Below are 12,749 nucleotides of genomic sequence, written 5' to 3'. Positions count from 1 at the left end.
AGTTAAGCTTCTGACTTCAGCTTAGGTCATGATCTCGCGGTTTGTGAGTTTGAGCCCCACGTCAGGCTCTCTGCACAGAGCCTGGAGCCTGCTTCAGATCATCTGTCTCCCCCTCTCTCTGCCCCTCCCATGCTCATGCCGTGTCTCTCAATAGTAAACAAACATCAGAAAATTTTTAAAAAATAAATAAAAATTTAAAAAAAAAAAAAAAAGATCCAAAGGGGCACCTGGGTGACTCAATCTGTTAAGCGTAAGTGTATGACTTAGGCTCAGGTCATGATCTCATGGTTCATGATTTCGAGCCCCACCTTGAGCTCTGTGCTGACAGCTCAGAGCCTGGAGCCTACTCCAGATTCTGTGTCCCCCTCGCTTTCTGCTCCTCCCCCACTCAAGCTCTGTCTCTCTCTCTCTCTCTTTCTCTCTCTCTCAAAAATAAACATTAAAAAAATTTTTTTAAAGATCTACAAGTAATTTTTCTACCTATGACAGCTGCTGGTGTAAGAGACATAAATATGTACAACAGGCAGCTTTGTCATTAAGGCTTTAGGTTTTTTTCTGTCTTTACACAACATCAGGCTTTGAGGCTAGGTTTTCAAACTCCCATGTATCCTTTTCCCTTACTAAAGTAGGAAAACTATAAAATTATTTTTTTGTCTTGTATAATTCTCACATTACTGTGTGCATAACCTAATCTTCCCAACCAAGTTATAGGACAGCAACCATATCAAAATAAATTATTCTACCTTCGTGTCTGTTGAATGCATTTGACATTATACCAAATATTCAAAAGGGTATTTGTGGAGATGTACAGGATATCATCCCTGCGAATAGTATTTGTTTGTTTACCTGTTTCTTGTCCTTCATCATCGCAGGACCATAAACTCCAACAAAGCAGGGATCATGTTTTTCACTCTTATACCTGCAGCTCCTTCCACAATGCCTAGCATATAATAGATGCTCAGTGAATATGTATTTCACAGATGAATGAGTTTATAACATAGTAGGGAAAAAAGGATGCATATGCAAATATTTAAAAGCTTGGCATAAGTAATAAGTGCCATACAACCACGTTGTTCACATGCCTTCTATAAAAATGATCTGCCTAAGAAAGAACTGAACCCGCAGTGCCTGGCTGGCTCAGTCAGTAAAGCACATGATTCTTGATCTCAGGGTCATGAATTCAAGCCCCATGTTGGGTGTAGAGCTTACTTAATAATAGTAATCAAAAAAATAAAATAGGGAGAATATTTAAAAAAGAAAGAAACTCATCCAAAAAATAGAAGAGGAGGGAACACTTCTTAACTCATTCTATGAGGTCAGTGTTCCCCTGATACCAAAACTAAGGAAAGACATCCCAAGAAAGGAAAACTAAAAGCCAATATAACCTAATATAGATACAAAAATTCTCAATGCAATGCAAGCAAACCAAATCCATTAACATGTAAAAAGGAATATACAGTATGACTAAATGGGGTTAATTCAAGAATACAAGGTTGATTCAACATATGAAAATCAATCAATGTAGCATACCATATTAATAAAGGACAAAACCACATGATTATCTCAATTAACGCAGAAAAAGCATTTGACAAAATCCAACACACTTCTGTGATTAAAAAAAATTCAACAAACTAAGAATAAAAGAGAACTTCCTCAACCTGATAAAGGTCACCTACAAAAAAACCTACAGTGAACATCATACTTAATTGTAAAAGACCAAAAGCTTTCCCCCGAAGATCGTGAATAAGACAAGGATGTCTTCTCTCACCACTTGTATTTATCATCGTACGAGAGATTCAACCCAGTGCAATTAGGGAAGGAAGGAAGGAAGGAATCAAAAGAAAGAGAGAGAGAAAGAAAGAGAAAAAGAAGGAAAAGAAAAATCCAGATTGGAAAAATGGGGAGAGGGGGGAATATATCTCTGTATATCTCTATGACATATCGTGTCTATTGAAAATCCTAAAAAATTCACAAGACAAGTAGTAGAACTAATAAATGAGTTCAGAAAGTTTGCGGAGTATAAGATAAATATACAAAAGTAAGCTGTGTTTCTATATGCTAGCAATGAACAATATGAAAATGGAATTAAAAAACAATTCTATTTAAAATAGCATCAAAAATCTCAGCTCAGATCATGATCCCAGGGTCGTGGGAATGAGCCCAGCATCAGGCTCTGTCTGGGCTGAACATGGAGCCTGCTTTAGATTCTCTCTCCCTCTCTCTGTTCCTCCTTCCCACTTATGTGACCTCTCTCTCTAAAATAAATAAATAAATAAATAATTTAAAACATTTAAAAGATAAAACAGCATCAAAAAGGATAACATATTTAAGGATAAATTCAACAAAAAAGTGCAATACATGTACAATGAAACTACAAACATGTTGAAAGAAATTAGACAAGATCTAAATAAGTAAAAAGACATCCTATGTTCATGGATTGGAAGACTCAATATTGTTAAGACAGCAATGCTTTCTAAATTCATCTACATATTTTATCTAATCCCTATAAATCCCAGCTACCCTTTTGCAGAAACTGAAAAACTGAACCAAAAATTTTATATAGAAATGTAAGCAATGCAGAATAACCAAAATAATCGTGAAAAAGGACAAAGTTGGGTTTCTTCCCAACTTCAAAACTTCTTATAATGCCACAGTAATCAAGAATATGTGGTACTGGAATGGGTTTAGACATGTAGATCAATGGAATAGAATTTACATCTAGAAATAAACCATACATATATGGTCAATTGTTGACCAGACAATTCAATGGGAGATAAAATTGCATGTTCAAGTTGTCCCCTTTTCTGGGACAACCGGATATCCACATGTGAAAGAATAAATTTGGACTCCTACCTCACACCATATACACCAAAATGTATCAAAGCTTCAAATGTAAGAGCTAAAACTATATAACTCTTAGAAAAAAATATAGGTATAAATCTTTATGACTATGGATTAGATGACTATGGATTAGAGAATAGTTTCTTACACATGACAAGCAACAACTAAAAATAATAGATAAACTAGACTTTATCATAATTAAAAATTTTTGTACATCAAAAGACCCTATGAATAAAATGAAAAAAAAAAAAGAAGATTCACAGAAGGGGAGAAAATATTTGCAAATTATATATCCGATAAATGACTATTATCCACAATATATAAAGAATACTTACAACTCAACAATAAAAAATACAAATAATCCAATTAAAAATGGGCAAAGGATTTGAATAGATAATTCTCCAAAGATGATATGGAAATGACCAATAAGCACATGAAAAGATGTTTAATATCACCAGCCATTAAGGAAATGCAAATCAAAAACACAGTAAGAAAGCACTTCTCACCTACTAGGATGACTATACTAAAAAAAAAAAAAAAAAAAAAGGCACCCAGAAAATAACAAGTGTTGGCAAGGATATGGAGAACTGGCATCCTCAGACATGGCTGGTAGGATTGTAAAATGCTACTGCCACTTTGGAAACAGTTTGTCAGTTCTGCAAAAAGTTAAGCATAATATTACCATATTACCCAGCAATTCCACTCCCAGGCATACACTGAAGAGCACTGAAACATGTCTGCACAAAGCTTGTACATGAATGTCCATAGCGACATTTTTTAAAATAGCCAGAAAGTGGAAACAATGCAAATGCCAATCAACTAATGAATGAATAAAGAAAACATTGTGTATACAGATAGTGGAATATAATTTAGCATAAAAATGAATGAAATACTGACACATGCCACAAGTTAGATGAACCTCGAACATTTTATAAGTTTAAGAAGCCAGATGCAAGAAACCACATATTGTATGATTGCATTTACATGAAATGGCTAGAATAAACAGCTCATATAGACAGGAAGCAGATTAGTGACTTTCAGGGGCTTGGTAGAGGGGGGAATGGGTGTGGCTGCTAATGGTTACAGAGTTTCTTCTGGGAGTGATGAAAATATTCTGGAATTATAGAGTTATAATGGCTGTGAAACTTTGTGAATTTACAAAAACCCACTGAATTATACTCTTTAAAAGAGTGAATTTTATGGTACATGAATTATATCTCAATTTAAATAAAAACTTGTATGACAAAAAATAAACAATCTCCTCTTTTAAAATTGTTTCTCTCTTATTATTTTTTAAATTTTTTTTAATGTTTATTTTTGAGAGAAACAGAGTATGAGCAGGAGAGGGGCAGAGAGAGAGGGAGACACAGAATCCGACTCAGGCTCCAGGCACTGAGCTGTCAGCAGAGTCTGACACAGGGCTGGAACCTACGAACTGTGAGATTGTGACCTGAGCTGAAGGACGCTTAACCGAATGAGCCACCCAGGTGGTCCTTCTCTCTTATTTTATAAAGGAATGGCATCTCTCTCATCCATTCTCTTCTTCTACAGTGCATTCTTGGGTGCATTGCCAAACAGAGGAATGATTCAAAATACTGTATTTTCCTAATACACGGAATGACCCTAACAAATCCTTTTGTGAGAAAGTTGATTTCTAACTTTTTGCTATTAAGGAAATTGCAGGAACAACTAATCAAATCTTCAGGTAAAAACTAGTTTTGATGATAAATCACAATATAATTTTTAATGTAACTCAGAATAATTTCAAAGAACTGAATGACACCATTACAAAATTCTTTCTATTTGCACCTACTTATACAGGTGAACAAGTTTTGTTGGAATTTACATCTATTACAGTGAAAAGTAGGAATAAAATTGATGCTGAAATCTTCCTCATTCTATAATAATATTTTTCTACAATACATGAACTAATTGAAAAAAAGCTATATCCATTTCATTAATAGATGTGTTTCTAATAAATTTTACTCTTTAATAATATTTTAAACTTTGAAATACTTTTCAATTATATTTGATTACTTGAGTGCTATAGGTATTTGTAATGTTAACTCAATTCAGAATATTTTAATGCCTCAAACCCTATAGTTGTAGGACATTTGAAAAGACAATAACAAAGCCTCAATTTATATGTATATTTTTGTGACAGAATTATGACTGAATAGTCAATAAAAGGTTTTAAATCATAATACAGTAGCAATATAAGATTCCAGCTGTTAAAGAGCTTATTCATGCCTTTTAAAATAAATTTTAGATTTTATTATATAGAGAGAAAGTGTAAAAACTTATTTAAAACTTATTTTGAAAAATGTCAAACATCCATAGCCTTAGTCTGAGATAAGGGCTTGGGCTGTAAGATCACGTATGTTTAGAAATTATTGTAAGGATTTGATGCAGGTTGTTCTTTAAGGAAGTAATCCTAAAGAACAGGAGACGAAGTCCAAAAAAAGTGTAACAAGGCAGAAGGAAAGACCCACCAAGGGTACGTTATCAAGTTGATCACACTAGGGGTTCCCCAGGGAACCCTCCGATCTCTAAGATGCACCCCAGAATTGTCCAGCAGATTTTGTCCCCCACTAATAAAGAATTGTCCCATGGAGTGTTAACTTTCTCACACTTTCAAATTTGTTCAGGCAGCAGAATGACATCCAAGATTTCTGTAGATGTTTCTGTGACAGGAGAGATGCATGGTGCAAACAGGGCCAGGTACGACTCCAGGGACTCCTACTACAATGGCTAATGTGGGCCCAGAGCATGCATGGTAGCATAGGAGATGCCCAATGCATAAACTAAAGAAAACAGAATGGTGTTATAAACATCAATACGCCAGCATCCAGCATCGACAATTATCTTGTTTTATCTGTATCTCCCCGATTTCTTTAACTCCCATTGAATTTTGAAGTAAATCCGAGAAATCATGTCATGTCATGTCATCTACACATATTTCAGTGGGGATCTCTGGAAGATAAAGACTCTTTTTTAACATGACTCCAAGCCTTAGATTTTATTTTCCCTAACATCTTGAAATAGGATATTATTTTACTTATAATCATCTTTGACTGTCCTTTTCTGGATTTTTGAGATTAACAATCCAGTCTAATCAAAGACTGGTACCTTAAAATCCAATCTACATGTACTTTAGGCTTCAGTTTGACTTGGCCTGTTGGTTCCAGCGGGAGAAAAAGGCAAAAAGGCAGAAGACAAAAAACACACAATGACAACGAAACAAACAACAAAAACTCACCTCTTAATTAGACACTTGAAAAGGAAGAGATATAAAAATTAAAAAAAATCATGTGCTCTCTTCCCATTTCTCCCTACCAAAAGGCAATTGCGTGTTCTCCATTATTTATTTTTAATCAAGTCCCATAATTCAGTAATTGTTATTCAAAACCTAGGGTTTCACATTTTAGGTAATAATACATTTTTTTGTTACCTACTTGGGATGCCTCTTAACCTTCCAGCTCAAATTTCAGGGAACATCTGTGCATATGTGTACCAAAAATTATATAATCAAAGGAATTTTTTAATGAATTGTGATGCATTCTGGGGTTATCTGGTGTCTGTGTTGAAGTATGTCTAACTTTTGCTTTCTGTACCAAGCTTCCAGCTTCCCTCTGGAGGTACATCCAACTACTTACTAGGGATGAGAGCATGTGTTTACTCCAAGTTTAGAACCCACTAATGTTTCATAGGTATAAGGTTACAAACCAACTTGAATCTTTTGGTGTTTGACTTTGTTTGTTCTTGGCAAACCTCAAAAAAACTTAACGGGGCTCAAAAGATTTCTTGGACATGGACTTTAAGAAAAAGTATTTTGATGAGTAAAGCATAAATGAACCAGAACCCATATGGATCAAATTTTCCTCAAAATGCACATGGGTTTAATAATTAATGGAAAAAGTGCTTCTAGTATGCATTTGGGGTTTTATCAAACCCCAGATATTTGGGAAAAAAATAGTTTGATAGGTTCAAAGAACCCAAACTCTGATTTGATGCACCCACATTAATATCTCGATGTTGAATAAAAATGAGAACTATTTAGGTGTAATGGAAAACAGAGGCAGAACTTGTTCAAAAATTACATGAATGAAAGAAAATAACATAATGCTACAAAGTTCATCATTGTTCATATTTATTTTCGTAAATCCTTCTTTCAAGAATTTCCAACAATCTTTTAACTATGCTGTCTTAGCATATTAAGAGTTTTGAAAGAAATTATTGATTGCAGCTAAAAAAGAAAAAAAAAATGAATGAAGGCCTTTGAGATGCATAATATGTCATGAAATTTTCTGAGTTATTTGCAAATGTTTCTGCCAATATCAATAAATCCCTGAAATGACAGGATAAACTGTATTAATTAAAGAATGTTTCTATGTATGTAGAAGTTCCTGAAAGTTGTATTTTTGAATTCACAGTAGTAATGCTGTGCATCTTAGCAAAATTTAGTTTTACCTCTTTTCCACCAAGGCAATTGTGTTCAGCTTCAGGGGCACTCTCTCAGCAGAAACTGAATATTTAAACTTTATGCACATTCAGTATGTTTATATGTCAAGAAATTCCCATAAACTTTGATGCAATTTATCTAATTTCCATTGAGTACATGAATCCTCTAAACCTGGACTCAACCATAAATAAAAATAGCACTGTGTTTTCTTTATGTAGGCTTGTATGTATATAAAATAATAGTTAAAGCATTTTTCGGGCAATGAACGTGGAAATTTAACCTAACTTTCAGCTAAATTTGAGTAGGATATGTCAGACCAATAAAATTAATTCTTAATTATCTTGCACTTTAACTCCTTAGAAGCTACTGAAATTTTTGAATTTTTTTATGTTTAGTTTAAATTCCACACAGAGTAGTTATGATCTACCTTTTTTGTTTATACCTGTACATCTATAAAAAGCAATATAGAGTAAATAATTTAATGTTGCATCAAAGACACTGAACTGAAAGAACTTTCTTAAGAGACAAAATACTTTCATAATGAAAACTGAAAATTTCGATTTTTGTTGTTACTGTTTTAAAAAAAATTACCATCTCTCCTAATAGAGGCAAAGCTTGGCATCTTCTGAAGGACTCCATATTGGGTCCATATTGTGGGCCAGCAAGTCAGCTATTACAACCCTAAGAAGTGACTGCTCAGAAGGGGTTTCCCTACAGATGGAGGAAGAACTCAGTGACTAGGGTTAACACCGTGTTCCAAATAAACCCAATTGCTTGGAGACGTTTATGGATGAGCCATAAATGGAGTTGAATGCTATCTCCACTCCCATTTTTCTTCCTCTTCATACTCCTGCACACAAAACAACTATTGTTGAAGGCAGTTGTATATGTTGCCAGAAACCCAGCAAAGCCATATTAGCGACGTGACCCTTATGATACGCGTTTATTTATATTCAGTGAAGTAGGTTACTGACAATTTGGCCATTAATTTGCTGTTTATAAATCGTATTTTCCCTGTATAGTAACCACAAGACTTTGACATTCACAGTCGTGTTGAAAGAAACAAGTTTATTAAAGAAGGCGAAGGGGAAAAAAAATCTGTCCTTTAAAGTTCACCAAATTGCACATGTCAGCCACTAAGTAAGATTCTGGACTTGAAAAACAGAAAAATGCCTAGTGTGGGGGAAAGAGAAGGGAACACCCTGTATGCATTCAATTCACATGCTGAAGGGGAATCAGAGCAGCAAAGAAAAGCCTAAGTATTCCAACCCCTAAAGAAATATAATCCGGAGTTTATATCAGATGGTTTATGGGAGTTTATTGGAATATACAACAGGGTTCATGTCGTGTGTCACAAGGTGAAGCCTGTTCGCCAGTGATTTACAGCCTGCATGTGCCGGCATTACTGTAATTTATAGGACGCAGATGGTCCTGGGGTGCCCCGCTGACTTGTAGCTGAATCAGGACCTAAGCCCCGTGTGTCATCTGCTCTGGGTATCTCAGGCTCACTTCCCAAAATTACGCGCCAACACATTTCTGTTCTGAACTGGAAGATTCCACAGACCCTTACCTTGCAACAAATGCAACTTTAAAAATACGCAACTGGAGCAAAGGTGAGAAAACACGGGCTGGGAAGAGTCATTTTTTTCCCCATCCAGCCAAAGAAAGATGCTGTCAGTCTCTTCCCTTCCTTGGGCAGCTTCCATCAAGATGTTTGTCACTACTTACTGTGCTAACGGAGAGACAAGACATTGCTTTCCTTTCTGAAGGCGTCCAAACTAAGTATCTCTGCTAACCACCCCACTTCCAAAATTACTAAAATCTAAAAGAAGGCTAAGGCATCTAAAATTGTGTGCCTGTTTCTGATATAAAGTGCCAAAAAGCCTCTGTCCCTAGCCACCTTCAACATTGTTACATAATTGTGTCTTTATTACAAATCCTCTTTATTACCCTCAAAGGATGTGGTTCGGAAAGATGGTGTAATACCATGAGATGGATGTTTACAGAATCTAATGTAAATGGATTGACCTTTTTCAAAAGACTGTTTTATCAGCACTTGAATTCACAAATTAAGGCACACATGTTGGTTTTGAACTCGCTTTCAGTACCTTCATTTGAAGTTCGCGGCGCTCCTCGTTCTGGCGCTAACACGTTTCATAGTGCGTTTGAACCTCCGTTGGCCAAGGGGCAGTGAGAGAAGAAAGGACCCTTGAAGTTCCATTTATGCTGCTCAGACATCTCCCTTTGAGCTCTTTATTGAGAAATTGAGTTGAACAATCTGGCAATCACAAACATGTGCCTTAATAACTTGTTCCAGCACCCTTGTACATTGCCACCAAGTGCTCCCATTTCTCCTCGCCCTCCAGCCCTCACGGCCCTAGGGATGGCAGGAAGGAACAGAAGAGACATTTCCGGTGCACTCTTCCACACTTCTGCAGGAAACTCAGTGCCCAACCACCACAATGGCGCTGTGCAAGAGAAATATCGTGTGAACCACGTACATAATGCTAAATTTTTTAGTAGCCACTCTCAAAAGAGCAAAAAGAAATGGCTGAAATGAAGCAATACTATTTTACACAACCGAATGTATCCGAAACAATACCATTCAACAAGTAACCAATATTAAAAATATCACTGCAATCTCACATTTCTTTTTTGCACTACATCTTCAAAATCTGACAGGCGCTTTATGTTAATGGCTCATCTTAATTCGAACTAGCCACAGTTCAAGTGTTCAATAGGTACCTGTGGCTGGTGGCTGTCGTACTGGGTAGTGCACTTCTAGAACGTTTCTCTGATGAAGAAGTTGATCTAGAAAAGCTGAAATAGGTAATAAACCTTGTGACTTTTTCCAGAAGCAACAGCCCTATATACATGTTTTAATATATTTAAAAACATGTATGTATGTAGTGTGTATGTATATATTGTTTTCTTATCAAGCAAAGGGGGTGGGAATGGGGGAGTCCGAGAGGAGAACCAGGAGGGCTGTAATGGAAATAAAATTGACAGCCTCTCAAAACTCAGGTGGCACTTTCCTTTTCCAGTTAATTACAGTTTTAATTACATGGCTTCTTGCGACTCCTTGATACCTAATAAACCAGACTCTTTGGGGCAGCCAAGTTGGGTTTTGCTTGAACTGCAGGTGTAAGACTCAGCATGAAACATAAATCAACTTCTTAAACACACTCCCAGGGTGTGTTCAAGCTTTTTCTTCCTGTTTGCTTGTAAAATCACATCTTTACACCATTGTTGGTAGAGAAATGATTGAAGCAGCTATGAGTTGAATAATAGTTTCGTGTTTTTGACTCACTTGGCCTGACGTAAAACATTTTGCCTCCGATGAAATAGAATAGGAAAATACATAATGTGTTGTTTTTTCCCTCTTTCAGTCTTATGAATAATATATACTCCAAATACTGACCATTTCATTTAAGAAAATAAGTATCTGTTAGGGAAAATAAAAATGAAGGCCCTGGGAATGCATTCAGATTTCTGGTTTGAGTATTTGGAACCCATAGGATGATGGGAGGTGCATTTATTCCAGTCGAGTACTGCATGAGGTCAGTCAAGTTCAAACACGGTAGAGAGTGGGCCAGGCATGGGGCCTCGGCTGCAACAGAAAGTAGGGAGGGAGAGAAGCACTCTTGAAGTCCTCATTGGCTGAAAACCCAGCAGCATCTGATGGCATTATGAGCAGCTTGCAATTTAGCTCCAGCAGCAGGAAAATCTGCACTTGATCAACTCTGCCATAACTAGTAAACGTCACTATGGTGAAAGTGGATTTCAATGGAAGGTTTTGCAGTGCCTAGTGATAATTCTGCCAGTCCTCCCTCCTTCCCTCCTCCATCCATAAAGAGAAAGTGCAACATATGGTATTTGCATGTTATCACAAAATATGAGATACTGGGTGAAATAAATTACGTGTGAAGGGGGTTTAGCCCATAATTTCTAGTAATTTCAAAAACATGAAAATGGCTTTTGAAGTAGGAGAGAGGGCCTTTCTCCTTGGGGAAAACTTCAGAACACATCACACACTATATAAACACAAATGCATTTACCTTGCCTGGGCCTCCCTTTTTTTCTCCTTGGAATCCTGGCTAATTGTCAATGATGTCTGTGTTCTAACAAGAGGTTTCTTTTTCAGACCTGAATTATTTGAATTCAAGCTCTCTGGGAAGTTCTATTGCGAAGTAGGAAAGTTTGTGGGGGAGGATGAGTGGCGGAGGGCTCGGGAGGGAAGGAAGTGCCTGTACATGAATCACAATCTTTTTATGAAAGAAGATCCAAAGTTGATTCGCAGTCGGTTGCTCCTCTCAGGTTCTCATCAATAATGTTGAGTCCTGAAAAGATGTCTTTCTTGTCTCTGAGTGGTCTCTACTTGTTCTGCTTCTCTTACTAGCTTTCACAGCCCTCTACTTGAAGATGCAAGGATCAGATCAAACTTCTAGACCCAGGTTAGAAGGCATGATGAAACCCTTGGAATACCCACATGTCTGGCTCCTACTGGCCTCTTGACCATTGTTGCATTTTGGAAAACTATGTCCAGGATGAATGTATAGGTGGGTGCAAACTCTGAGCTGGAAGGTGCTTTGTTTTCATATTAGCAATGAAGAGCTGGAAATTGGCATTCCTGGGTATTATTGTAACTTCAGCCCCAGAAGTTCCTGGATATCAGTGTTTCTGTTCATCTCTCTTTAAAATAAATGCTTGTGACCATGCACAATAGTTGTGCATACTAAGTACAAATAAGTATTTGTCAAGTCTACTCTACTATAAATTCCAGGGGAGCACCCAGCCTGGTGCCTAGTACATAATCGGTGCTCACTAATTATTGATTTGAACAAATAACTGAAGTGGAGTTAAACTTCTCCTCCATCTTTTCTGGATAGGTGAAGAAAGAGTGAGGATCCAGGAAAACTGGGTTCAGTTACCTATAAATAAAATGCTCATCAAGTTGTGGCAGAGGGGGAAAGGCTGATAGACTCTAATTAGACCTTCCCTGAATTCCTCAATCTCTCTTCTCAGCAAGTACTCCTGGCTGGTCAGAAACTCTAAGGAGATTATTTACCCTTGGATGCCAAAGGTATCATCCTTGAAGCAGTAGGATGAAAAGCAGAGGGAAATGATCATCAGGAAAAATGCAACATGGTAATTACTAGTAATTGGATGGCCCATGAGAGCTTAAACAGCACTTTCAAAGACCTTTTTTTCAGTTAATCTGCATAAAAATCTTGTGTGATAAACCCATCATCTTCATTTGGCAGAAGGGGAAACTACGGTTCAGAGAAATGAAGTGCCTTGCCTAAAATCACGATGATAAAAATCATAGATCCTGGCTTGATATCCCAAGTTCTGAAACCAAAGAGATTGAGCCCTTTCTTAAGTTGTATTTTTAAAAATCACATAGTGAAAATGTCTTTGTCTCAATCAGATCCCTGATTTCCAT

Source organism: Panthera tigris, chromosome A3, assembly GCF_018350195.1.
Source record: "Panthera tigris isolate Pti1 chromosome A3, P.tigris_Pti1_mat1.1, whole genome shotgun sequence".
Lineage (NCBI taxonomy): Eukaryota > Metazoa > Chordata > Mammalia > Carnivora > Felidae > Panthera > Panthera tigris.
The sequence above is the reverse complement of the archived record's forward strand: the minus strand, read 5'-3'. Positions refer to the sequence as shown.